At 46.9% G+C, this 26,132-nt stretch overlaps 1 long non-coding RNA gene across 1 annotated transcript; it reads right to left on the bottom strand.

Annotated features, from left to right (window-relative positions):
* Positions 1–557: 557 nt before the first annotated feature.
* On the bottom strand, positions 558–6,283 carry LOC308578037. Its single transcript, XR_014003828.1, has 4 exons — positions 6,211–6,283; positions 4,343–4,538; positions 1,424–1,564; positions 558–658 (listed from the first exon to the last, which is right to left on the bottom strand). It is a non-coding gene; the product is annotated as an uncharacterized lncRNA (long non-coding RNA).
* Between the last annotated feature and the right edge of the window lie 19,849 nt (positions 6,284–26,132).

Genomic DNA, 26,132 nt, shown 5'->3' with positions numbered 1-26,132 from the left:
GATATCCCCCAGGGGGGCCCGCACCTTGTCTGGGCACGCTCTAATCAGCCAGGACGGGCACGGGTCAAGAGGACAGGTGGTGGGCTTTCCAGCTCGGAGGAGTCTGTCCACATCGGCTGGGGATATCCGGTCAAAGTGGTCCAATACTGGACCCGAGGACAGTCGAGGGGCCTCCAGTTCCTTTATTGTATCCAAATTGGCAGGGAGGTCATGGCGGAGCAACAGGACCTTCTCCGCAAAAAAGCTCGCAAATGCCTCGCAGCTGTGTGTCGAATTGTTATTTAAATTTGGCTGTCCTTCAAGGGACAAAAAATAAAATAAAAATAAAAATAAAAAATAAAAAAACCTAAAAGAAAAAGAGAAAGTGCTTTATCCACAAGAGGAGAGCTTTCCCACAGGCACCAGACCAGCGCATGAGGAGTAATAATAATTATTAACAACAGCAACAATAATTTATTATTTATACCCAGCCACTCTGGGCGGCTTCCAGCAAAAGATTAAAATACAGTAAGGAGGAGCTCTTTCAATCTATTTTCCCCATGGCTTTGGAAGCTCACCTGATGGCCTCCTTGTAGTGCATGAGGGCCTCCTGGAGCTTCCCCTGCTGTTGCAAAACACTGGCTAAATTTGAATGCGCAGCTGCAAACTCCGGGAAGACCTGCGGGGAAGAAGCTTACTCTTAGTTTCCCTGAGAAGCATTCTAAAGAGACGGAGGCTGCTCTTTGAGGCTCAAAGGTTGTGGGCGTGAAATAAATCCTCATTTGGATTGACTTGCAAAAATTAAGGAGGAGGAGGAACCTATGGACTGCCTTTTTAGCATGCATAGGAAATACTGTTGGGAGATCAGACTGTCAAATGACCAATGCCGTATTTTAAAGAGCCCCTCTTTGATGCTCAAATGTGGCAGGGGCTGGCTGCAAAATAAATCACCGTTTGGAATGATTTGTGGTAATGATAATAATAATAATAATAATAATAATAATAATAATAATAATAATAATAATGGGCCTATGAACTGCCTTTTTCGTACGCATAGGAAATACTGTTAGAAAATAAGACTGTCAGGGGATCAAGCTCAGCCGACACAGAGAACAGCATGTGCCCAGCTTTTATTTCAATTTCTGTACCGTTCCTTAACACCTTGCATTGTTCTTCTGATGAAAAAGCAGATTTTTGGTCATTCCAGGAGGCCTAGGAATATAAAAAGGGGGACAGACCCTCTTCCTTCCAAAAGGGACTTATCGGACCATGCTTTGTCGAGCCTCAAAATGCTACTTCACTTTCACTTCTTCACCATTATTTCCGTTATTGATCAAGAAAAATTTGATCGGCGATTTTTAAAAAGACCCAGACTAGGAGTCCAGGGTACGCATGCCTAACCCTTATATCTCAATTTAATTGTTGTAATTCTCCACGCACGTACCTCAAGAGCTTTCCGGTAGAGGCGGACAGCCTCCTCGATATTCCCTTGTTCTCGCTTGATGTTCGCCAGGTTATTAAGAGAATCCGCGTGAGTCGGACATAAACGGAGAGCTGTATTGTAGCATTCCTCGGCTTCGGCAACCTTCGAAACACAAAACAGAGTTTTTACACGAATATTAGTATGTCTTTCACAGGAGCCCAAAAGGCTGCTCTGTGATGTGATGGCTGGATTGAGGTTTGATACGGCCCCTCAGCTCCTGACGGTAACTTGGTATTAGAGCGGTTCATAAAAAACTTTTTTTTTGAAAATGCCTGCTCCAAAGTTCTTCTCTTACCAACAGTAGAGATTATATAGCTATATCTGGAATGGCATGCATATCAGTTAATATCTTTTATATATATATGCCAGCTGTCCTTTGTCAACAACCAATTGTTGCTGTTTTTTATATTGAATATATGCTATATGGTAACTGTTGCACCTCATAGGTAACTCAAGCCTTCTGCACGTCACAAAAGATGTATTTTATCAAAGTCATTGTTGAACTGAAATACAATTAAGAAGTATATTAATAGTGAAATGCAATTAAGAAGAAGCATATTAACAGTAAAACCCCACAATTGTTGAGCCTTTTTTAAGGATTTGACCTCAGAGGTGCTGACCTTTTTTTAGGATTAAAGTTCTTGAGCTTTTTTGGGGGAAGTTTTGCCCTAGTAAATAAACCGCCACGAGGGCCGGATTAAATCGACCAGAGGGCCAGATTAGGCCCCTGAACTGGACTTTGGACATGCCTGGTCTAAAAGAACATTGGGAAAATTTAAATTCTTTGGCAGGATAGCAGGAAATATGACAAAACCAATGCATTTTGAGATCTAGGAGAGATGGGTGGAAGGCCCCCAAAGTGGACTTTGGACATGCTTGGTTTAGGGGAACATAAATACAAGAGCAGACTAATCCGATTCAAACTCTCTTTCCCACACTTACCGTCTTTTGCAAGATGTATTTAAGGAAGACAGTAAGGGAAATGGTTTTGGTCATACTAAATCAAAATTAAGAGACAGAGTTGCTAGATAGTAAAAGAAAATCATTGCCAAAAACGTATAAGAATGGCATACAAAGGATGAAGAAGTTAAGTCGGTTATGATTAAATGGGCTCAAGATTTTGGTCATAACATTGAATTAGATAAGTGGGAAAGATTATGGGCAAAAACAATTTATTGAATGTACAGCACTAATTAAAAATTTAATGAAGGTGACGTATAGGTGGTATTTGACGCCGACTAAACTTGCTAAAATATATATAACTCAAGATAAGGCACGCTAGAAATGCAAGGAGAAGGAAGGGAATTTCGTCCATAGGTGGTGGATGTGCACTAAAGTCAAAGTCTACTGGGATATGATTTACAAAGAATTGAAAAAGATCTTTAAATATACTGTTATTAAAAAAACCAGAGGCTAATTTTTGAAAGTGATTTACAAATGCTAAAGTAAATTGTTTTAAGTAGAGTAAGAAGGTAAATAGGGCGATATATGTTCAGGTAGGCAGCTGTGGTGGTCTAACGCAGTTGAAATATATAAAAAATATATAAATTGTCCAGTAGCACATTGCAGACCAACTCAGTTTGGTCTTGGTAGAAGCTTTTGTATCTGAAGAAGTGGACCTGCATACAAAAAATTATACCAAGAAGAAGCCAAGTTTAGCAAGCCCTGTTTAGGGAAGGACTATTGTATTTTAATATTTTGTCGCCAAGAGTGGCTGGGGAAACCCAGCCAGATAGGCGGGGTATAAATTATTATTATTATTATTATTATTATTATTATTATTATTATTATTATTATTATTATTATTATTATTATTATCATCATCAGGTGCTACTGGACAATTTTTAAAGGGTGATATAGAAATGCTAAGAGGATCGTGACTGCTTAAGAAAGCCAGGGAGTGGGAGCGGGGGAAGGGGGAGGGGAGTCGACGCTTGGTATGAGCAAAGTTGTATGTGACGATATGACAAAGGAAAAAATAAAAGAGGACTTCTTCTAGGTTCTGTACCCCAAATCCCCCCCCAAAGAGCCCAATTTCGAGGTCACCATCATCCGGAAGGCTTTTTTCAGCAAACCCTCTGACATACAGAAAGCAAAAGGGACCGGTTTCATTTTCTTTTTTTAATTTTTATTTTATTTATAACATAGTCCACAACAACTCATACATACAAACAGACCCACCACCATTGACTAATTATCAAAATTAAACTCCTATCCTCTTACACAAAGAAAACATAACATAAAAATAAAAGACTTTATTCTGTTAAATGGCCGCCTTATTTACCTCTTGTATACTATTTCTTTTGTATGGGATTATTACAATTTTTCCTAATTATGACTTAAACCACAAAGTCTCCTGTAGAAATTAATTGAAACAAGTCCAAGTGTATATTTTGGGGCACTGTTTGGTAAAGTATTCTCTGCATTTTCCCCATTCCTTTTGGAATTCTTGTCTGGGTTGTGCCCTAATTGTCTCTGTTAATCTGGCCAATTCAGCATGGGGTAAAAGCCTAAGAAAAAGCTAAACAACTTCAATCCTAAAAAAAGTTCAACAATTTAAACCCTAAGAAAAGAGCTCAACAACTTCAATCCTTAAAAAAAGTAAACAACTTTGGTCGGCCCTTATGGCCCTTCACTTCATCAAATCTGGCCCTCTTTGAAAAAAGTTTGGACACCACTGCCTAATAGGAAAGTTTCTGTATTTTTTTTTCACAGGCCCACCAGAAATGTATAAGTGTCCCTTCTTCTTTACTGCACCTCCAGCACAGTTTTTTTGTTTTATACATTTTAGCTATTTTGGCAGGTGTTAAGTACCATCTATAAAACATCTTTTATATAGATGTTCCCCCCACCCCAAGGCAAAAGGGACCAGTTTCTTACGCTGCCTTTCTCTTTCAGCGCGTTGGCCAGGTTGCAGTAGGCGTCAGGGAAGTGGGGCTGGAGCTCAATGGCCCTCTTGTAGGTATCGATTGCCAGATCGATCAGCCCCTGTTCGTAATACACACATGCCAGGTTGCCGTGGACAACAGCGTGGTTGGGACTCAGGCTCAGGGCCCGTAGGTAGGCTGCAACGGCTCTGAAATGAGATCAAGGACTGGTTCAGTTTCATTGTCACCAGGGTGGATAAAAATCTGTTTTTTAAAAAATAAAATGCTTTGGGGGGACGATTAAGAGGATCGAGGCGGGCCGGGACTGCTGATTCTTTTAGATTTGTTAGCGGCCTTCGACATGGTCGATCACAAACTTTTGGACCACCGCCTTGCCAACGTGGGGATTCAGGGCACAGTCAGACAATGGCTGTGCTCCTTTATCTCAAGTCGGGGACAGAGGGTGGCGCTAGGGAGGGAGTTGTCGCTGCGGCACTCCTTGTTGTGTGGAGTGCCGCAGGGCACAATCCTTTCCCAGATGCTTTTCAATATCTTTATGCGCCCCCTTGCCCAGATTGTCCGGAGTTTAGGGCTGAGTTGTCGTCAATATGCTGATGACACCCAACTTTATCTGTCAATGGACTCGGCCCCAGACACACTGACCAGATGCTTGGAAGCCGTGGCTGGGTGGCTGCGTGGGAGCCAGTTGAAGTTAAATCCTTCGAAGACAGAGGTCCTCTGGCTGGGTCAGGACAACATGGGGTTGGGGGGCCAACTCCCATCTCTTGTGGGGGCGCAATTAGTGCCAGAGCCTTCTGTCAAGAGCTTGGGTGTAACCTTCGATGCCTCTCTTTCCATGGAGGCACAGGTTGCAGCCACAGCAAAGGTGGCATTTTTCCACCTCCGCCGTATTAAGGAATTGGTTCCTTACCTTTCTCGCCCTGATCTGGCCAGTGATCCATGCGATGGTCACCTCCAGGCTTGATTATTTTAACTCGCTCTATGCTTAGACTCACTCTGACACCCTATATGGGATTTGGTATATAAATTTTCCCGTGGCTTTTTTGCTGGCCCATGTAGCACCAGCATGGATAGCTGGCTTGGGTGAATAGCTGATGTTTCCTCCCTTTGTAGTCTTGATGAGGCTGCATTTTAAGCTGTATTTTAATTAACTGGGGTTTTTTTCTATTCTATTTTATTGTAATTTATATTTGGTGTTAGCCGCCCTGAGCCCGGCCCTGGCCAGTGAGAGCGGGGTAGAAATAAATAAATAAATAAATAATTCGGGGAAGAATTATTTGTTTTAAGTTTTTCATGTGTGCGAAAACTCAGTCCAAGTTTTTCTTGGGGAAAAAATGTTTCAGCACATCAGTTAAGCAACATGGATACATATGCTACCATGTTACTGTTTTAGTGAAATAAATTGCTTAAATTGTTATGAAGGAAATGTTTCTTTTCTCCTTCCAATCAAGTACAGCAGAAAAGTTGTTCAAATAAAAAGTGTTCACTTATTAAAACTCACCATCATTTCGTCACAATCGGGCTGTATATAGCAGAACCAAATCATTTTGATATAACTGTAGAAAAGACTCTGAAGTTAGGATTCCAAAAAGGAAACCTGCCTCCGATTGTCAATATTAAGAGGATGCCAGCAAGGCTGAACCTTCCGGTAAAAGGGGGATTTAAATCAAGTCTTATGGATTTGGGATTTAAATCAATTTGCTTTAAATAAAATCAACCCTCTAGGCAACAATGGGAGTTAGTTTGGGTATGGGTGCAACCACTAAACTGAGAATATAAGACGTAATGTGATTATACGCAAAACCAATAAAAAACATTTATATAAAAAAGAGAATATAAGCTCTATGCCTATTTGCTTACCTGTCAAATATACGCGCCTCCTTCAAGACGTTCCCCAGATTAATGTAAGCATCCAGGAAGTTGGGGTCCAGGGTCACCGCCTGAAAATATTTAAGATAATAGATTTTTGTTACTAATACAGTCATACCTCAGGTTGAAGTAGCTGCGGGTTAAGCATTTTCGGGTTGTGCTCCGTGGCGACCTAGAAGTAACAGAGCGCGTTACTTCCGGGTTCTGCAGCTTGCGCACGTGCAGACACTCAAAATGATGCCACACGCATCTACGGAAGCAGCAAATTGTGACCCGAGCATGTTCGCTTCAGGATGCGAACGGGGCCCCGGAACGGATCCCGTTCGCATCCAGAGGTACCACTGTATAACAGCATGGTTACTTTTAAATAAGTGGGTCAACTTTGACCTAGGCTGCCTCCTACCTACCTTCCTACCTTATCAATCTACCGACTTTATCTTATTATCTATCTACTTGCCTATCTATCTATCTATCTATCATCTATCTATCTATCTATCTATCTATCTACCTACCCTATCTATCAAATCTATCTACCTACCTACCATCTAATCCAGGTGTGGCCCAACTTGGCCCTCCATTTTTTTTTTTTTTTTTTTTTTTTTATAAAATTTTTATTGGTTTTTCAGAATTTTTAAAGACAAACAAACACTTAGAAAGAACAAACATACATGTATAAATTCATAACATATTTTCATAAACCTCTTTTCTGGGACTTCCCCATACCTCCCCTTTCTGCATCCCAATGTCCAAAGTTTTGTAGCAACTCCCAATACCAACTTGGCCCTCCAACCCCCATCATCCCTACCTAACAGGACCAGTGGTCAGGGACAATGTGAGTTGTAGTCCCAAAACAGCTGGAGGGCCAGGTTTGGCCATGCCTGAATCTATCTACCTACTCAATCAATCAATCTAACTAATCTATCTATCCATCTACCAACCTTTCTTATATATGTATCTATCTAATCTACCTACCTAATCTATCTATCTAATCTAATCTAATCTAACTATCTATCATCTATCTAATCTATCTATGCAAGGAATATCAACTGTACGAGAAATGGTACCAACTAATGGTACTAACAGGACACCGGAGGCCCATTGCAGCTGAAAAAATGCCTCCAGTTTTAATATAAAAAAGAATGGGAAACGTTTATTGCATATTGACAAAAGCAGTGCACACAGGTTAATACATTAGCAGGATTAATTTTTTTAAAAAAACCCACCTGTAATGGTTAAATTTAAAGTAGAATCATAGAATCATACAGCTGGAATAGACCACAAGGGCCATCGAGTCCAACCCCCTGCCAAGCAGGAAACACCATCAGAGCACTCCTGACATATGGTTGTCAAGCCTCTGCTAACTGGGACTTTTCTCTTGCTTTTCTTTTGTGCAAATACCCCCTTCCCCCTGTACCTACCTACCTCTCGACCCTCCCAAGGCCTGCTACCTGAAAGCCATCGAGACCCAACCCAACTTTGCTGTGGCATGGAGTAACCTCGGCTGTGTGTTCAATGCGCAAGGGGAAATCTGGCTGGCGATTCATCACTTTGAGAAGGTAACTGTTACAGAGTTTCTGGGCTCTAGATGGGAAGGCCTGGAAAAATAATGATAATGATAACAATCCAATATAAGCCCCATTAATTGGGCTAGTAGCGTTCTCTCTTCTTCTGTTAAATAATGTTTTATTAATTTTTCATTAATCACAATCCAATAGAAGCCCCATTAATTGGGTTAGTAGCGTTCTCTCTTCTTCTTTTAAAGAATTTATTATTTTCATTCATAGCAATCTGATTTAAGCCCTATTAATTGGGCAAGTGGCATTCTCTTTGTAAATTATTTTTTCATTAATTTTTTCATTAATAACAATCCCATATGAGCCCCATTAATTGGGCTAGTGGCATTCTCTTTTTAAATTATTTTTTATTAATTTTTTCATTAATAACAATCAAATATAAGCCACATTAATTGGGCTAGTAGCATTCTCTCTTCTTTTAAATATTTTTTTATCATTTCTTTCATGAATAACCTGATCTAAGCCCCATTAATTGGGCAAGTAGCATTCTCTTTTGAAATATTTTTTTACTAATTTTTTTCATTCATAACAATCCAATTTAAGCCCCATTGGGCTAGTTGCATTCTTGCTGCCGTCGTTGCAGACATAAGAAGTCTTATACCTAGTGAGAAGGCTTCTGGCTTTTTTGACAAATGTATTTTCAAACATTTTCTTTAAACTCATCATATATTATTTCCCAGAAAGCCTTGACCAATGTCACATAATAACAGATGCATATTAGTATATCGCTGCTTCGCAAGATGTTGCAGGGCTGAATGAAGTGGTTTGTAATAACACTGTCAAAATTGGATGCAATTTTTAAATATATACAGTGGTACCTCGTTTTACATAGACTTCAGGTTATACACTCCGCTAACCCAGAAATCGTGCTTCAGGTTAAGAACTTTGCTTCAGGATGAGAACAGAAATCGTGCTCTGGCGGCTCAATGGCAGCAGGAGGCCCCATTAGCTAAAGTTCAGGTTAAGAACAATTTCAGGTTAGCAAAGAAGGAAAACTACCCAAGACTTTCTTTTCAATGACGAAAAACTGTAATCTAATTGATGTTTGGAGACTTAGACATCCACTGGAGAAACAGTTTACATTTTATTCGGAACCAATTAGTCAATGTCAAGAATAGATCAAATTTGGGTCTCGAATGAACTAACTCCAGGCTAAACATGCCCAACTCCCTTAGCCGTTCCTCATAAGGCATCGTTTCCAGACCTTAGACCATTTTGGTTGCCCTCCTCTGGACACGTTCCAGTTTGTCAGTGTCCTTCTTGAATTGTGGTGCCCAGAACTGGACACAGTACTCTAGGTGAGGTCTGACCAGAGCAGAATACAGTGGCACTATTACTTCCCTTGATCTAGATGCTATACTCCTATTGATGCAGCCCAGAATTGCATTGGCTTTTTTAGCTGCCGCGTCACACTGTTGGCTCATGTCAAGTTTATGGTCAACCAAGACTCCTAGATCCTTTTCACATGTACTGCTCTCAAGCCAGGTGTCCCCCATCTTGTTTTTGTGCCTCTCATTTTTTTTGCCCAAGTGTAATACTTTACATTTCTCCCTGTTAAAATTCATCTTGTTTGTTTTTGCCCAGTTCTCTAATCTGTCAAGGTCGTTTTGAAGTGTCATCCTATCCTCTGGGGTGTTAGCCACCCCTCCCACTTTGGTGTCATCTGCAAATTTGATCAGGATGCCCTTGAATCCATCATCCAAGTCGTTGATAAAGATGTTGAATAAGACTGGGCCCAAGACAGAACCCTGTGGCACCCCACTAGTCACTCTTCTCCAGGATGAAGAGGAACCATTGATGAGCACCCTTTGGGTTCGGTGAGTCAGCCAGTTACAAATCCACTGAGTGGTAGCATAGTCAAGACCGCATTTTACCAGCTTCTTTACAAGAATATCATGGGGCACCTTGTCAAATGCCTTGCTGAAATCAAGGTAGGCTACATCCACTGCGTTCCCTTCATCTACCAGGCTTGTAATTCTGTCAAAAAAGGAGATCAGGTTAGTCTGACATGACTTATTTTTCAGAAATCCATGCTGACTATTGGTATCACAGCATTCCTTTCTAGGTGCTCACAGACTGTTTGCTTAATGATCTGCTCCAGAATCTTCCCTGGTATTGATGTCAGACTGACTGGGCGGTAATTATTTGGGTCCTCTCTTTTCCCCTTTTTGAAAATAGGGACAACATTTGCCCTCCTCCAGTCTGCCGGGACTTCACCTGTTCTCCAGGAATTCTCAAAGATGACTGCCAGTGGTTCTGAGATCGCATCTGCCAGTTCTTTTAATACTCTTGGATGCAGTTCATCTGGCCCTGGAGACTTGAATACATCTAAACTAGCCAAGTATTCTTGTACTATCTCCTTAGTTATTCTGGGCTGTGTTTCCTTTGCTGAATCATTTGCTCCAAATTCTTCAGGTCGGGCATTGTTTTCTTTATCGGAGAAGACTGAGGCAAAGAAGGCATTGAGGAGTTCAGCCCTTTCTGTGTCCCCTGTTTGCATTTCACCATCTTCTCCTCTGAGTGACCCCACTGTTTCTTTGTTCTTCCCTTTGCTACGAACATACCCATAAAAGCCTTTGTTCTTGCTTTTAACCTCTCTAGCAAGCCTGAGTTCATTCTGTGCTTTAGCTTTTCTGACTTTGTGTCTACACGTGCTGGCTATTTGTTTGAATTCCTCTTTGGTGGTTTCCCCCCCTTTCCATTTTTTGTACACATCCTTTTTTAATCTTAACTCAGTTAAAAGTTCTTTAGATAGCCACCCTGGCTTCTTTAAGCACCTTCCATGTTTCTGTCTCATTGGTATTGCCTGACGTTGTGCTTTTACTATCTCCCTCTTAACAAACTCCCAGCCATCATGAACTCCCTTTCCTTTTAGTATTACTGTCCATGGGATCTCACCCAGCACTTCCCTAAGTTTTATGAAGTCGGCTTTCTTAAAGTCAAGAAATTGAGTCCTAGTATGCTTGGCTGCTCCTTTCCGCTGTATAGTAAACTTCAGAAGAGCATGATCACTCGCGCCTAATGATCCTTCCACTTCTACCCCACTAACCAGGTCATCAACATTGGTTAGGACCAGATCTAAAATGGCTGTTCCTCTTGTTGCTTCTCCCACTTTCTGGACAATGAAGTTGTCTGCAAGGCCAGTGAGGAATCTGTTTGACCTTATGCTCTTGGCTGAGTTTGACATCCAACAAATATCCGGGTAATTGAAGTCCCCCATTACTACTATCTCCCTTCCTTTTGCATGCTTGGCCATCTGTTCCAGGAAGGCATCATCTATGTCCTCCGTTTGGCTTGGGGATCTATAGTAAACTCCCACAATGAGATCTCTCTTATTCTTCTCTCCCTTAATTTTGACCCAAATGCTCTCACTTTGGCTTTGAGGTTCTAAATCTTGGATCTCTTCACAGGTATACACATCCCTGACATATAACGCCACTCCTCCTCCTTTCTTGTTTGGTCTGTTTCTCTGAAATAGATTGTATCCCCCCATTTTTACATTCCAATCGTGGGACTTATCCCACCAGGTTTCAGTGATGCCTATTATGTCATATTTAGTTTGCTGTACCAAGAGCTCAAGCTCATCTTGCTTATTTCCCATGCTTTGCGCATTAGTGTACAGACATTGAAGTCCATTAATCATTCCCCCGTGTCTCTTATTTAAGGATTTTTTCCTCCCACCACTAGGTCTGCGTGCTGTTTGCTCCATTTGGTCTATGACATTTGGATGATCATCTTCATCAATTGATAGACTCCTACCTTCAGGAGCACTGTCTCCCTCCCCCACATTAGTTAGTTTTCCTGTCAATTTGGTTGGAGGGAGAGGGTAAACATGTCCACGTAATCCCCATTGAGGATCTTATTCCTCTTCTTCTGGGACAAATGGTTCCCCAATATAAAATCAGTGGATTGATTGGTAGCAACTTTTACATCCTCCACCAATGCCCCATCCTTCCATGCCAGTACACCATTGAAGGTCTTACGATGGGAATTGGCCCTCCTTTCATGCGCCCAAAGTGGGATTATCTTCCCCCAAGCCCCAGTAGCTATCCATGGGGCCCTCGCTATCCGAATCAGAGGATGGCGTACCTGACTCATCCTCGGTCTCTGACTGCTTACTTCTCTTCTTCTTAGAGGACGTGTGCTTCCTCTTGGACTTCCTCTTCCCACCTTGGACCTCAACGTTGGCTGGGGTCGCACTTGCCGCTGGCTGAGGGGTGGGAGGTTCAATGTGCTCATCCTCCAGGGCGGAACCCGCGCTGTCCTCGGTAGAGCTGTGCTGGGGCTGCTGTTCCTGAAACACACTAGGAATGTCTACAATTTGTGAGACGGCGTTACCGCTGGCACCATTGGCGGTGGCCTTCCCCTTGCCGGGACCCTTAGCCGGCGCCCTTCCTTTGCCTATGCTTTGGTTTGTTTTCTTAGCCATGGCTGCCTGTGCACGGGTATTTGGGCGACCTGTATTCGCCGTTTCTGACTGGTTGCTGCCCCCTGCAATGACGGGGATGTCCTGTTGAACTTGGTAGCTAGAAGGAGTGTCGGGTATCACCTCCTGTGACAGTTCCGGGGCTGGAAGCGCCAAAGCCCCCCTAGGCCTACACTGTCTGTAAAATGTTTCAAACGCCATGAAAAATTGGGCGAAGGCTTGAGGGTCGCAAGGCATGGCCGGCACTTGAGCGCCCCCATTGCCTGCGGGGGGTGCCAGCTGATTGGCGGAAGTGGATGCCTGCTGGTCTCCACCGGAAGCCATTTCAAACTGAATCGTGAACTGGAACCACTAAGTTATTCGCCTAGCAATTTAAAATTGCCTACCTAGGAGGTCCGTGTACCCCCTTACCCGTTCAGTATCACCTGCGCTGACTTAAATGCAATCGCAATCCACTGTCCGTGATCAGCAACACGGCCAAGAATTACCTAGCTCAGTATTGTCAACGCTGTCTAGCTTGCACTTGATTATGGGATTGCTAATTGCACCCAGTTCAGTATTATCAACACTGGCCTAGCTATTAACTAACCTTGAAGAGGTTGGCTAAACCTAGTTCAGTATTAACCACGCTGTCTCAGTCAGTATTAACCACACTGACTTAGGTCTAACCTAATTTCAGTAAGGCTCGGTGTGCCCTAATTTGGTCTATATGAAAATAATGGCTATATAATTAGCTCTAAAATGAACACAGTGTTATTTGAATTTAACCTCTCACTACGCAATAAACAAAACAGGGCAGCCTTTCCTCAAAAGGCGGGAGCCAGAATCACCAAACCCATTTCAATGGGCAATACTCAAAACAATGCAATCCAGTTACACAGGTAGGAACCAAAGAAAATAATTGTTTATTTCTCTATTTATTATTTATCTATAACAACTATGAATTGACTATACTAAATTATGAAACTTAATGCCTAGGCAGAGCCCGCGAGCAGAATGAGATAATTTGAATTCACCCTTTACTAAACCCCATAAATCGCCTCTGCGTTAAATTAGAATATTATTTAAAGGGGTAAAGAGATGAGATCACTTGTCAATTAAACTGCCCAATAAAGCACTTCATGGAGGATGAATGACACCCTCTTTAGAGATAAGGAGATTCATATGAAGGCCCAAAAAACCTTAAAGGACTACTTTGAAATAAATTTAAGGGCCGAGGTAGAAAAAAGAGTGATCTGGGACGCAAGTAAAGCTGTGATGCGAGGTTTCTTAATTCAACAAAATTCAATAAAGAAGAAGAAACAGAATGAGAAAAAGGAAAAGATTTTGGAAAAGATAAAGGAAGGAGAGAAAAAATTAAGAGCAAAGCCAAAGTCCCAGGAGATTTTGAGAGAGATTAAGTTATACCAAACACAATACATGGAATTGATGAACCAAGACATTGAATGGAAGATAAAGCAAATGAAACAAAAGACATTTGAATCGGCAGATAAATGTGGTAAACTTCTGGCATGGCAATTGAAGAAAAGACAGAAACTAAATACAGTTACAAGCCTAGAAGTGGATGGAAAAAACATATCTAAACCCAATGAGATTAGAAATTGCTTTTTGAGTTATTTCAAAAAACTTTATACTCAAGGACCGCAAAATGAAGAAGAAATAGACAAATTCCTTGACAAATATGGATTACAAAAAATCTCTCATCAAAGTAAGATGGATCTGAATCAGAGAATAACAGAGCAAGAGATAGAGGCTGCCATTCAGAATATGCAATTGGGCAAATCTCCAGGACCAGATGGACTGACCTCCAGATATTACAAATCTCTGAAGGAGTGGTTGATTCAACCATTAAAAGAAGTCTGTAATGAGATTTTAGAGGGGGGAAAAGGCACCTGAATCGTGGAAAGAAGCGTTCATTTCACTCATACCAAAGACAGAGACTGAAAAGACTCAATTGAAGAACTACCGCCCAATATCACTACTTAATGTGGATTACAAAATTTTTGCAGACATTTTGGCAAAAAGACTTAAAAAAGTGTTGATGGAGAAGATTCATAAGGACCAAGCAGGCTTTCTCCCAAAAAGGCACCTAGCAGACAATGTAAGGAACATAATAGATATTTTGGAAAAGTTAGAGGTGGATATAAACTCTAAAGCAGTATTGATTTTTGTGGACGCGGAGAAAGCCTTTGACAATATTTCTTGGAGTTTTATGAGAAAGAATCTTCATGGGATGGGGGTAGGGCAAGGTTTTGAGAATGGTATGGGTGCAATATACTCTGAGCAAAAAGCTAAGTTGATTGTAAATAATGTAATAACTGAGGAATTCAAGATAGAAAAAGGAACACGACAGGGGTGCCCAATTTCCCCATTGCTTTTCATTTCGGTTCTGGAGGTGTTGCTGAATATGATCAGAAATGACCAGCAGGTTAAAGGTGTACAGGTCGGAGCTAAACATTATAAGTTAAGAGCATTGGCAGATGACCTAGTATTGACTTTGCAAGAGCCAAACACTAGTACGAAAAAGGTTCTAGAAATAATCCAACAGTTTGGCCAGGTAGCCGGATTTAAGTTGAATAAACAAAAAACTAAAGTTCTAGGGAAAAATTTAACAGATATGGAGAAGGAGAAATTCCAAGAGGAGACAGGCTTGACGGTGGTTAAGAAGGTGAAATACCTGGGGGTTTATTTGACATCTAAAAATTTGAATTTGTATAAGGATAACTATGAAAAAAGTTGGTCAGAAATTGAAAAAGATCTAGAAATATGGTCAAATTTGAAACTGTCATTGTTAGGCCGAATTGCAGTGATTAAGATGAATGTATTGCCTAGAATGTTATTTTTGTTTCAAACCTTGCAGATTCTTGATAAGATGGAATGTTTTAAGAGGTGGCAGAAAGATATCTCGAAATTTGTTTGGCAGGGCAAAAAACCCAGAATCAAATTTAAAATATTAACAGATGCTAAAGAAAGAGGGGGTTTTGCCCTGCCGGACTTAAAATTGTACTATGAAGCAGCAGCGTTTTGCTGGCTGAAAGAGTGGATGCTCCTCGAGAACACAGACATTTTGGATTTGGAAGGTTTCAATAATGCATTTGGTTGGCATGTGTCAGGGGTTCAGAGATAGAGGCACAGGTGAGGGAGGAGACGGAGAGCGACGAGGAAGAATCCCAGGACAGTGAGGAAGAGGATGACAATGACTTGAGATCTTCCATGAGTCTCTCAAGTGAATCGGAGGATTCTCAGGAGGGGGCGCCCCTAGTCAGGACAAGGGGGGTCACAGGGGGGACCTGCCAGGAGCAGGGAAGCAGCAGGGAAACCCCGAGTGGGAGTGGGAGATCGGGGCCGGCTTCCCAGCAGGAACGAAGGGAAGAGAGGGGAGTTCCCAGTGTGACACACGGAGCGGAGCAGGAAAGAGACAGGGGAAGGAGATCGGGGCAGGACGTCCTGCCGGAAGAGGCGGAGAGAAGAAGAAGAAGAAGAGTTTGGATTTGATATCCCGCCTTTCACTCCCTTTAAGGAGTCTCAAAGCGGCTAACATTCTCCTTTCCCTTCCTCCCCCACAACAAACACTCTGTGAGGTGAGTGGGGCTGAGAGACTTCAGAGAAGTGTGACTAGCCCAAGGTCACCCAGCAGCTGCATGTGGAGGAGCGGAGACTCGAACCCGGTTCCCCAGATTAGGAGACTACCGCTCTTAACCACTACACCACACTGGCTCTCTGAGTAGTACAGGGAGTAGTGTAAGTGTCAAGAGGAAGGTCAGGGGTAGCGAACGCGCGCCAAGTTCAAATGTGGAGGCGCGCGGAAATGGAGAAAGCCCGGAGGAGGAGCCTAGCCCCAAAGCACGAAGGAGGGGGGAACAGGCATCTGAGGAATCCGCTTCAGGAGAGAGCAGGAGGGAAGGAACCCAGGGGGGCAGAAAGACCCTGCGGAAAAGGAAAGACAGGAAGAGGTGGTCTAGCACAAGCCTCTTAAGTTGGTGTAGAGGCGGGACCGACTCAGAGGGGACTTCAAATGTCTGACGTTAGAGACGCGGGGCTGCGCGCCTCGGTTGTGGAACCAATAATGAACTGCAATAAACATCCTTGTATATAAGAAGAGCTTGGCGTTGGTCTTTTGTGAGCTGAGACCTGAGGCAGCCTCTGACAGTAAGTCCCCTCCAAAAATACGCAAATTTTTTTTTTTTTTTGCAAAGCTCACGAAGTTTGGCAGCCATGAGTATGGAGCAGCAGATAGCTGAGCTACGCAACGCAGTCTCCCGGCTTACCACTGAGGTAGTGGTCTCCCAGAAGAAGGGGGAAGAGGCGGAAAAGCGGTGCCAAGATCTGCAAGCCAGGTGGGATCATGCATGCCAAGTGGGGTTCCCGGGGACCAAAGCTGCTGGAGTAGCACTGGGCAGAAGAGGGGGCAACTTGGTAGCCCACTTCGATGGGAACCTGCAGCAATACCCCAGTTTTAAAGCAGACGTAGAATATGCGCTGCATTTGCTTCGCGACGACTTTAAAGATGAGGAGGAGAAGGTGGGTTTCATTGTGTCCCACTTGCATGGGGAAGCGAGGGCTTGGCTGCGCAATCTGTGGCGCGAGGATTGCCCTGCTCGAAGGGACTCTGATGAATTTATCAAATGCATGGACGCTTGCTTCCAGTCTACCGTGGATGTGGATGTAGCACGCCAGCAGATCCATGGTTTAAGGCAAGGCAAGGCTTCAGTACGTCAGTACCATGCTCGCTTTTTCGCCTTGCTGAATGTGCTGCGATGGGAGAAAGATTCTCTGGCTGTCAGAGACTTATTTTGGGAAGGGCTCTCTGGCCCTGTGAAAGACGAGCTGGCAAGGGGGGACAGACCTAAAACCCTGGCAGACGTGGTGCAGCGAGCGCTTGCCATTGGAGTGCGCCAGGAAGAACGCCCTTGGCGCAATGAAGGGGGTAGCCAGCTTCACGCACCGTCTAGAGTGCCTCCTTTGTTTCCCAGAGATCCAGGACGTCCGCGTCTCTCACCTCAGCTGCAGGCAGGGGAGGAGCCTATGGAACTGGGGAGTGCAAAGGCTCAGTCAGTGGCCGGAGCCCCAGCGTCCGGAACAGTCAAGAAGAAGCCTCCTAGAGGGAACAGGAAGTGTTACATCTGTGACAGTGCAACGCACATGGCGAAAGAGTGTCCCCAGAGGCTCCGGCAGCACACTGCAGCCTTGGCAACAGTAACTGCAGCAGCACAGCATGAAGAGCAGTCTCAGGGAAACGACAATGCCTGGCTGGAATCAGCAATGTTGGGGCACAGCCAGGCGAGTCAGTAGAGCAGTCCCCAGCGCTTTTGCAGCCTACAGACCCCCTGCCACCCAAGCCTGTAGTGCAGCTCACTGCAACTCTCCAGCTACCTAATGGACGCACCCTGGAGGTCCCCATCACAATTGACAGTGGGAGCAACGCAGACTTCGTGGGGGTGCAGTTCGTCAAGCAGCATCGCATAGAGCTTCTGCCAGCCACGCTGCCATTGAACGTCGTCACAGTGGATGGCAGGAAGCTGCTGGGGGGGCAAGTGGTACAACAGACGCCGCCCATGGTGATGCAGATTGGCAATCACCGAGAAGTCATCAGTTTCAACGTCACCCGCCTGTCAGACACGCCTATAGTGTTAGGCATGAGTTGGCTGGATAGGCACAGCCCGACCATGGCGTGGTACCAGCGGCAGCTCACCTTCGGCTCGTCCTATTGCGCGCAGCATTGCATCCAGACCGGTCAGGAGGAGGAGGGCCAAGAGGAGGGGCAGCAGCTACGTCTCAGCATGGCGCAAGCAGTACCCCTCAAGTACAAGGGGTTTTTGGAGGTTTTCTGCGAAAAGGAGGCTGACCAGTTGCCACCTCACCGGCCCTACGATTGCGCTATTGACCTCTTGCCAGGGACAACGCTGCCGCCTGTGAAGCTGTATTCCATGTCCGAGGAGGAGCTGCAGGAGCTCAGGGAGTTCATAGATCACAACCTGCAGCGGGGATTCATCCGAGAATCGAAGGCTGTAGGGGGCAGTCCTGTGTTTTTTGTGAAGAAGAAGGACACGCCCCAAAAGAGGCTGATCGTAGACTTTAGATTCATAAACTCTAAGACAAAGCCCGCGGCCTTTCCCATGCCCAAGATTGACGACCTGCTCACGACGGTGCGGAAAGGGAAGATCTTCACCAAGTTGGATCTCCGCGGAGCTTACAATCTCATACGCGTGCGAGAGGGTGATGAGTGGAAGACGGCCATGTTCACGCCGTTGGGCACCTACGAATACAGAGTTATGCCGTTTGGTCTCCAAAATGGCTCCCACTTTTTCCAAGCTTTTATGCATCACGTGCTAGCGGGACTCCTCTACAAGAAGTGCGTATGTTTCCTCGACGACATTCTGATCTTCTCAGAATCGCCGGAGGCTCACGAGAGCGACGTGAAGGAGGTCCTGCAGAGGCTACGGGAGCACAGGCTCTACGCCAAGCTGGAGAAGTGCCAATTTGACGTGACGGAGGTGGATTTTCTGGGCTATAGGCTGTCCGACAGGGGACTAGCCATGGACAGCGCCAAGGTCCGCGCGGTGTTGGACTGGAAGAGCCCGCGAAATCGGAAAGAGGTCCAGAGGTTCGTCGGCTTCGCCAACTTTTACCGCAAGTTCATCAGGGGTTTCGCCAGGGAGACGGCAGCTATCACGGACACTCTCAGCTCCAAGAAGAAGAAGTTCACCTGGACGGACCAAGCGGAGCAGTCCTTCAGGAGACTTAAGAGTCTCTTCGCGTCCGAAGAACAGCTGCTACACGTGAATCCTGGCAGGCCCATGAGGGTTGAGACTGACGCATCTGACAGAGCGGTGGGGGCCGTCCTCTTACAGGAAGACCCGCAGGGGAACTGGAGGCCCTGTGCTTTCTACTCCCGGAAGCTCAGCAAGTCGGAGCAGAACTACACCATCTGGGACAGGGAGTTGCTGGCCATCCACGCAGCTTTCAAGGCGTGGAGGCACTTCCTCATCGGAGCCAAGCACACCGTGCAGGTCCGCACGGACCACAAGAACCTAGAGTACTGGCGCACGGCGAAGCTACAGAGCCAGAGGCACATACGCTGGGCGGAGTTCTTTGCGGATTTCGATTTCAGGATAGAGTACATCCCAGGCGACAACAATGTCATAGCAGATGCGCTCTCCAGGAAACCGCAGTATCTCGAGGCAGCGGCACCGGTGGCAGCCAAGCACATTTTTGCACCGCAGGCGTGGGCGTGCGCTTCAGCCGCCGTGGACCTGGAGGCGGTGCGTCGCGCGTTGCAGGCGGATCCGTTCGCACAGTCCAAGATGGAAGAGGTGCGGAGGGGCACAGCGAAGGACGACGAGTTCCAGATACGCGACGGCCTGCTGACCCGTAAAGGTGCTCTCTACGTTCCGGGAGACGATCTCCGCGCGAAGGTTCTGCAGCAGTTGCACGACGCACCCAGCGCTGGCCACTTCGGCAAGGAAAAGACGACGGAATTAGTGGCCAGAGACTTTTGGTGGCCCCAGATGCGAGGGGAGGTCGCGGAGTACGTCGCCAGGTGTGACACGTGTCAAAGGTCCAAGCCAGTGCACCAGAAGCCAGCGGGACTGCTGGAACCGCTGGGAACGCCACTGCAACCATGGGAGAGGGTGGCGCTGGACTTTGTCACTGATCTGCCCAGTTCGCGAGGCAAGACGGCGGTGCTTGTGGTTGTAGACCTGTTCACCAAGATGGCGCATTTCATTCCTTGCGCGAAGGTGGCGACAGCGGAGCAAACAGCCAAACTGTTCATCGACCACATGTTCAAGGTGCATGGGTTGCCACGGTCCATTCTGTCCGACAGGGGGCGCCAGTTTGTGTCCAGCTTCTGGCAGAAGCTCCTAGGGATCCTGCACGTCAAAATCAACCTGTCGTCGGCGAGACATCCGCAGACCAACGGCCAAGCAGAGAAGGTCAACGCGATCATGCAGCAGTACCTGAGATGTTACGCCAATCAGCGACCCGCGGCTTGGGTGGATTACCTGCCGATGGCTGAGTTTGCCTACAACAACACGAAGCACGCGTCGACGGGGGTGACGCCGTTCTTCGCTAACAATGGAAGGCATCCCAGAACCTTCCCGGGGCTCGTAACGAAGGGGGAGGGGGCGCCACAGGAAGCCGACCATTTCGCAGCAGAATTGCAAGAAGTGCACGACGAGCTACGGAGACATTTAGAGCTAGCTAAACAAGCCTATAAGGTGCAGGCGGACAAACACAGGAGGGAGGGGGAAGACATCCAGGTGGGAGACTGGGTATGGTTAGCGGCCCAAGCGGTGCTGGCCAAGTCGTTAGCTAAAAAGAAGCTAGGACACAGGCAACTAGGGCCGTACCAAGTTGAGGCCAGGATCAATCCCGTAGCGTTTCGATTGGCCCTCCCCGAGGGTTCCAGAATGCACCCGGTCTTTCATAGGTCAGTGCTCACCCCCTACAAGGCCCCACACAGATTTCAGGAGTCAGGGACGGCACCAGAACCAAGCAGGGAGTCGCCCAAGAGGGGGAGGTCACCTAAGGACGAACCAGTCAACGAGGTCACAGAGATTCTGGACTCGAGATGGGGGGAAGAGGGAGTAGAATATTTTCTCGCCAGGGAGGGCGCCCCGGCCAGCGCCAACAGTTGGGTGCCGGACTACGCTTTGGACGAACCCCTCCTCAAGGACGAGTTCCATGCCCTTTTCCCACACAGGCCCATGCCAGCACAGTTTTTCGACGATTGGCTTTTTACGCCCACACTTTCCGCCAGCACCTTCCGAGGGTTCTCCTCCGCAGAGGAGACAACGCCAGAGTCGAGCCCTCCAAGGGGATCGTGTTCGGGGGTGGACACCGACCCTTCTTACTGGTGGGACGACCAACCAGAAGAGGACTGGCGCACGAGGTGGCGGATCGGTCCTTGGCAAGCAGACCCCACCCAGGCAACAGGGGGAGGGGAGGACGTGAACATGTTCGGAGAGGACAATGGGTTCGAGTACACAAACAATGAACTGGAAGCAGAGGAGATCGACGTCGACGACCTGTGTCCGGCAGCGACCTCCGCAACGACGGAGCCCCCGGAACCTGCGCCCGAGCAGCGGGAGGGGGGAAGGGGGGGCTTCGAGGGGGGATGGATGTCAGGGGTTCAGAGACAGAGGCACAGGTGAGGGAGGAGATGGAGAGCGACGAGGAAGAATCCCAGGACAGTGAGGAAGAGGATGACAATGACTTGAGATCTTCCATGAGTCTCTCAAGTGAATCGGAGGCTTCTCAGGAGGGGGCGCCCCTAGTCAGGACAAGGGGGGTCACAGGGGGGACCTGCCAGGAGCAGGGAAGCAGCAGGGAAACCCCGAGTGGGAGTGGGAGATCGGGGCCGGCTTCCCAGCAGGAACGAAGGGAAGAGAGGGGAGTTCCCAGTGTGACACACGGAGCGGAGCAGGAAAGAGACAGGGGAAGGAGATCGGGGCAGGACGTCCTGCCAGAAGAGGCGGAGAGTAGTACAGGGAGTAGTGTAAGTGTCAAGAGGAAGGTCAGGGGTAGCGAACGCGCGCCAAGTTCAAAATGTGGAGGCGCGCGGAAATGGAGAAAGCCCGGAGGAGGAGCCTAGCCCCAAAGCACGAAGGAGGGGGGAACAGGCATCTGAGGAATCCGCTTCAGGAGAGAGCAGGAGGGAAGGAACCCAGGGGGGGCAGAAAGACCCTGCGGAAAAGGAAAGACAGGAAGAGGTGGTCTAGCACAAGCCTCTTAAGTTGGTGTAGAGGCGGGACCGACTCAGAGGGGACTTCAAATGTCTGACGTTAGAGACGCGGGGCTGCGCGCCTCGGTTGTGGAACCAATAATGAACTGCAATAAACATCCTTGTATATAAGAAGAGCTTGGCGTTGGTCTTTTGTGAGCTGAGACCTGAGGCAGCCTCTGACAGCATGCATATCTATGGTATGATAAAATTAAGCTGCATAGCGCCTTTAAAAATCATATTGTCAGAAAAGCACTGTTTAATGTTTGGATAAGATATAAACATCTGTTGGAAAACAAAACCCCCAGATGGGTGTCACCAGTGGAGGCTAAGGCAGTGAAGAAACTCAATATGGAGGTCGGATGGCCGAAGTATTGGGAAATTTTGGAACAGGAGGGAGATAAATTGAAATTACAAAGTCATGAGAAAATGAAACATAAAGTACAAAATTGGTTTCAATATCACCAAATAATGGAATTTTTCAAACAGGATAGGAAAATTGGCTTTCAGGTGGAAAAATCAAAATTAGAGACTGAATTGTTAGAACCCAATACTAAGAATTTATCAAGAATGTATAACTTGCTGCTGAAATGGAATACACAGGACGAAACAGTTAAATCTGCTATGATTAAGTGGGCACAGGACATTGGCCAAAACATTATGTCTGCTGACTGGGAATGGTTGTGGAACACCGGTATAAAATTTACGGCATGCAATGCCTTAAAGGAAAACATTATGAAAATGGTTTACAGGTGGTACATGACCCCAGTCAAGCTGGCAAAAATTTATCATTTGCCTGATAATAAGTGTTGGAAATGTAAAGAGACTGAAGGTACCTTCTATCACCTTTGGTGGACATGCCCGAAGATTAAGGCCTTCTGGGAAATGATTTATAATGAAATGAAATAGGTACTTAAATGTACTTTCCCTAAAAAACCAGAGGCCTTCCTCTTGGGCATCGTCGGTCAATTGGTGTCAAGGAAGGACAGAACTTTCTTTATGTATGCTACAACAGCAGCAAGAATACTCATCGCAAAGTATTGGAAGACACAAGATCTACCCACTCTAGAAGAATGGCAGATGAAGGTGATGGACTATATGACATTGGCTGAGATGACAAGCAGAATCCGTGATCAGGGAAAAGAGACGGCGGAAGAAGAATGGAGAAAATTTAAAAGTTACCTTAAGGACTATTATAAACTTGATGAATGTTAGAATGTTGAAATTTTCAGGAAGAAAGGGATACAGTGTTATGAGATAAGATTATAGAAAAGATTAAGACGACAGAGGTTGGAAAGGAATATTTAGAAGTTGCTAAAAAAATATTTTGGACATTGGGATGCAGAAAGGGGGGGTATGGGGGAGTCCCGGAAAAGAAGTTTACGAAAAAATGTTACGAAATTATACGTGTTTGTATGTCTTTTTACGTGTTTGTTTGTCTTTAAAAATTTTGTAAAACCAATAAAAATTTTATAAAAAAAAATAAAATAAAGCACTTCAATTAAATTTTGTCTGATCGAAGGCAGGCACTTAATAGATCTGTTAATTAATTATATTTTCATTTATACGTGACCTTCAATTAAATTTGTTTTATCCAGGGCTTTAGTTTAAATAGATCTGTTGATTAATTAGATTTCCGGATTAAAGTGCCCTGGAGCGCCAGGCACCTTGCATAAATCACCCTAATGCCTGTGAAGACGCTGCTAAAAGTTGCCGGCACGCCCGGGGATTCCCCTGTTCTCGCGGGGGCAAAAGGCAAGCACCTGCGAGTGGAGTGTGTGGGAGGGGTTAGCCCGCAACCCCCTCTCCTCTCTAGCTCGGAAATGGCTTTGCGCTTACTTCATGTCGTGTTCTTTGCTGTTAATGCACATTGACACAGAAATCGCAAAGTGTGTGTGTCAGAGCTGCCCGAGGTCCCAGCTCACAAAGGACCAACACCAGTCCGTTGTTATATACAAAAGTCTTTATTGAAGTTCAGTTTCATCTTCACAACCGTAGCGCGCAGCTCTACGTCTGAAACTCTAGACCGTCGAAGCTCCGTCTGAATCTCCTCCCCCCAGACACCAGTTTAAGACTCTAGCCTTGCTCCACCTCTTCCTTTGCTCTTTCCTCCTCTGGCTCCGCATGTCAGCTGGGGTCTCGCCCTTCCTAGACTCATCTGACGCTGAGTCCCCTGAGTCTTCCCCCTGCCTCCGGCGGGCTTTAGGACCTGCCTCCCAATCCGGGTTTTCTGCTGTCCCCCGCGCCTGTACATTCGAACTTGGCGCGCGCGCACAGCCGGCAACCTTCCTCCTGACCGTTACACTGCTCCTGTCACTGCTTCCCCCTTCTGGGAGGCTAGCTGGACCTGACCTCCCCTCCGTTCCCCCACTCTCCGATAGAGGCATGGTCAGCCCTGACTCATCTTCTATCCCTGCTGGAGGAGACGCTGGTCCTGACACCTGGGACTCTTCCCCCCCACTACGCTCTGGTGGGGAAGCTGGTCCTGATCTCCCGCTGCTGCTTTGGGAGTCCCCGCTGGCCCCTTGTTTCTGGTGTGTTCCCCCTGGGACCCCCCCTTGCCCTGACCATCGGCGCCTCCTTCTGGGAATCTTCTGATTCGCTGGAGAAGCTCATGGAATCTCTCGGGTCGCTGTCATACTCCCCTACGCTGCCCTCAGATTCTTCCCCTTCGCTCTCCATTTCCTCTCTCCCCTGTACCTCTGTTCCTGAGCCCCTGACATCCATCCCCCCCTCGAAGCCCCCCTTCCCCCCTCCTCCCCTTCGGGTGCGGGTTCCGGGTGCTCCAGTGCTGTGGGGGTGAGTGCGGGATACCGTTCCTTCCCCCTGGTGTGTAGCCGGCCAGCCCGTAATGGGCTCGTCGACGTCGATCTCCTCTGCTTCCATCTCTCTGCATTCGTGTTCGAACCCAAGGTCCTCCCCCAACACGTCCATGTCCGTCTCTCCCCCTGTTACCTCGGGTGATGCTGCGTGCCAGGGCCCCCTTAGCAGTTCCCTGCTCCACCCCACCTCCGGTTGATTGTCCCACCAATAAGAGCGGTCCGTGGCAGACCCCGAGAGTCATCCCTCCGGGGAGCTTGTGTCTGGCGCCGTTTCCTCCGCTGATGAGAACCCCTGGAACGTGCTGGCTGAAAGTGTGGGTGTGAAAAGCCAGTCGTCGAAATAATCTGCCGGCATAGGTCTGTGTGGGAAGAGTGCATGGAAGTCGTCTTTGAGGTAGTGCTCCTCCAAGGCATAGTCCGGTACCCACCTGTTGGCGCTGGCCGGGGTACCTTCCCTGGCGAGGAGATATTCAACTCCCTCTTCCCCCCATCTCGAGTCTAAAATCTCCGTGACCTCGTTGAGTGGCGCCGCCCTCGTGGACTCCTCCCCCGTTGGTGATTTTCTGAGTGGATGTGGTGCGGTCCCTGGCGCCTGAAACCTGTGGGGTTCTTTGTAGGGTGTGAGCACTGACCTATGAAATACCGGGTGCATTCTGGAGCCCTCCGGGAGTGTTAACCGGAAGGCCACTGGGTTGATTTGTGCCTCGACTTGGTAAGGCCCTAGCTGCTTGTGTCTGAGCTTCTTCTTAGCTAACGTTCTGGCCGGCACTGCCTGGGCCGCTAACCAGACCCAGTCCCCCACCTGGATGTCTTCCCCGACTCTCCTGTGCCTGTCTGCCTGCATTTTGTAGGCGTGTTTTGCTAGTTCCAAGTGCCTTCGGAGTTGGTCGTGGACCTCCTGCAACTCTGCTGCCAAGTGCTCTGCACCCCGTGGCTCCCCCTCCCCCTTCGTCTCTAACCCCGGGAAGGTTCTGGGATGCCGCCCATTGTTGGCGAAGAACGGTGTCACCCCTGTAGACCCGTGCTTCGTGTTGTTGTAGGCAAACTCGGCCAGCGGTAGGTAGTCCACCCAGGTCAAGGGCTGTTGATTCGCGTAGCATCGCAGGTACTGCTGCATGATGGCGTTGACCCTCTCCGCCTGCCCGTTGGTCTGCGGGTGTCGTGCCGACGCTAAGTTGATCTTGACGTTCAGGATGCCCAGCAGCTTCTGCCAGAAGCTCGAGACGAATTGGCGACCCCGGTTGGACAGGATGGACCGTGGTAAGCCGTGAACTTTGAACTCGTGGTCTATGAACAGTTTGGCAGTCTGTTTCGCTGTGGCCACCTTCGCGCAAGGAATGAAGTGCGCCATCTTGGTGACCGGCAGT

Source organism: Podarcis bocagei (genome assembly GCF_964188305.1).
Source record: "Podarcis bocagei genome assembly, chromosome: W".
Taxonomy (NCBI): Eukaryota; Metazoa; Chordata; class Lepidosauria; order Squamata; family Lacertidae; genus Podarcis; species Podarcis bocagei.
The sequence above is the reverse complement of the archived record's forward strand: the minus strand, read 5'-3'. Positions and strand labels throughout refer to the sequence as shown.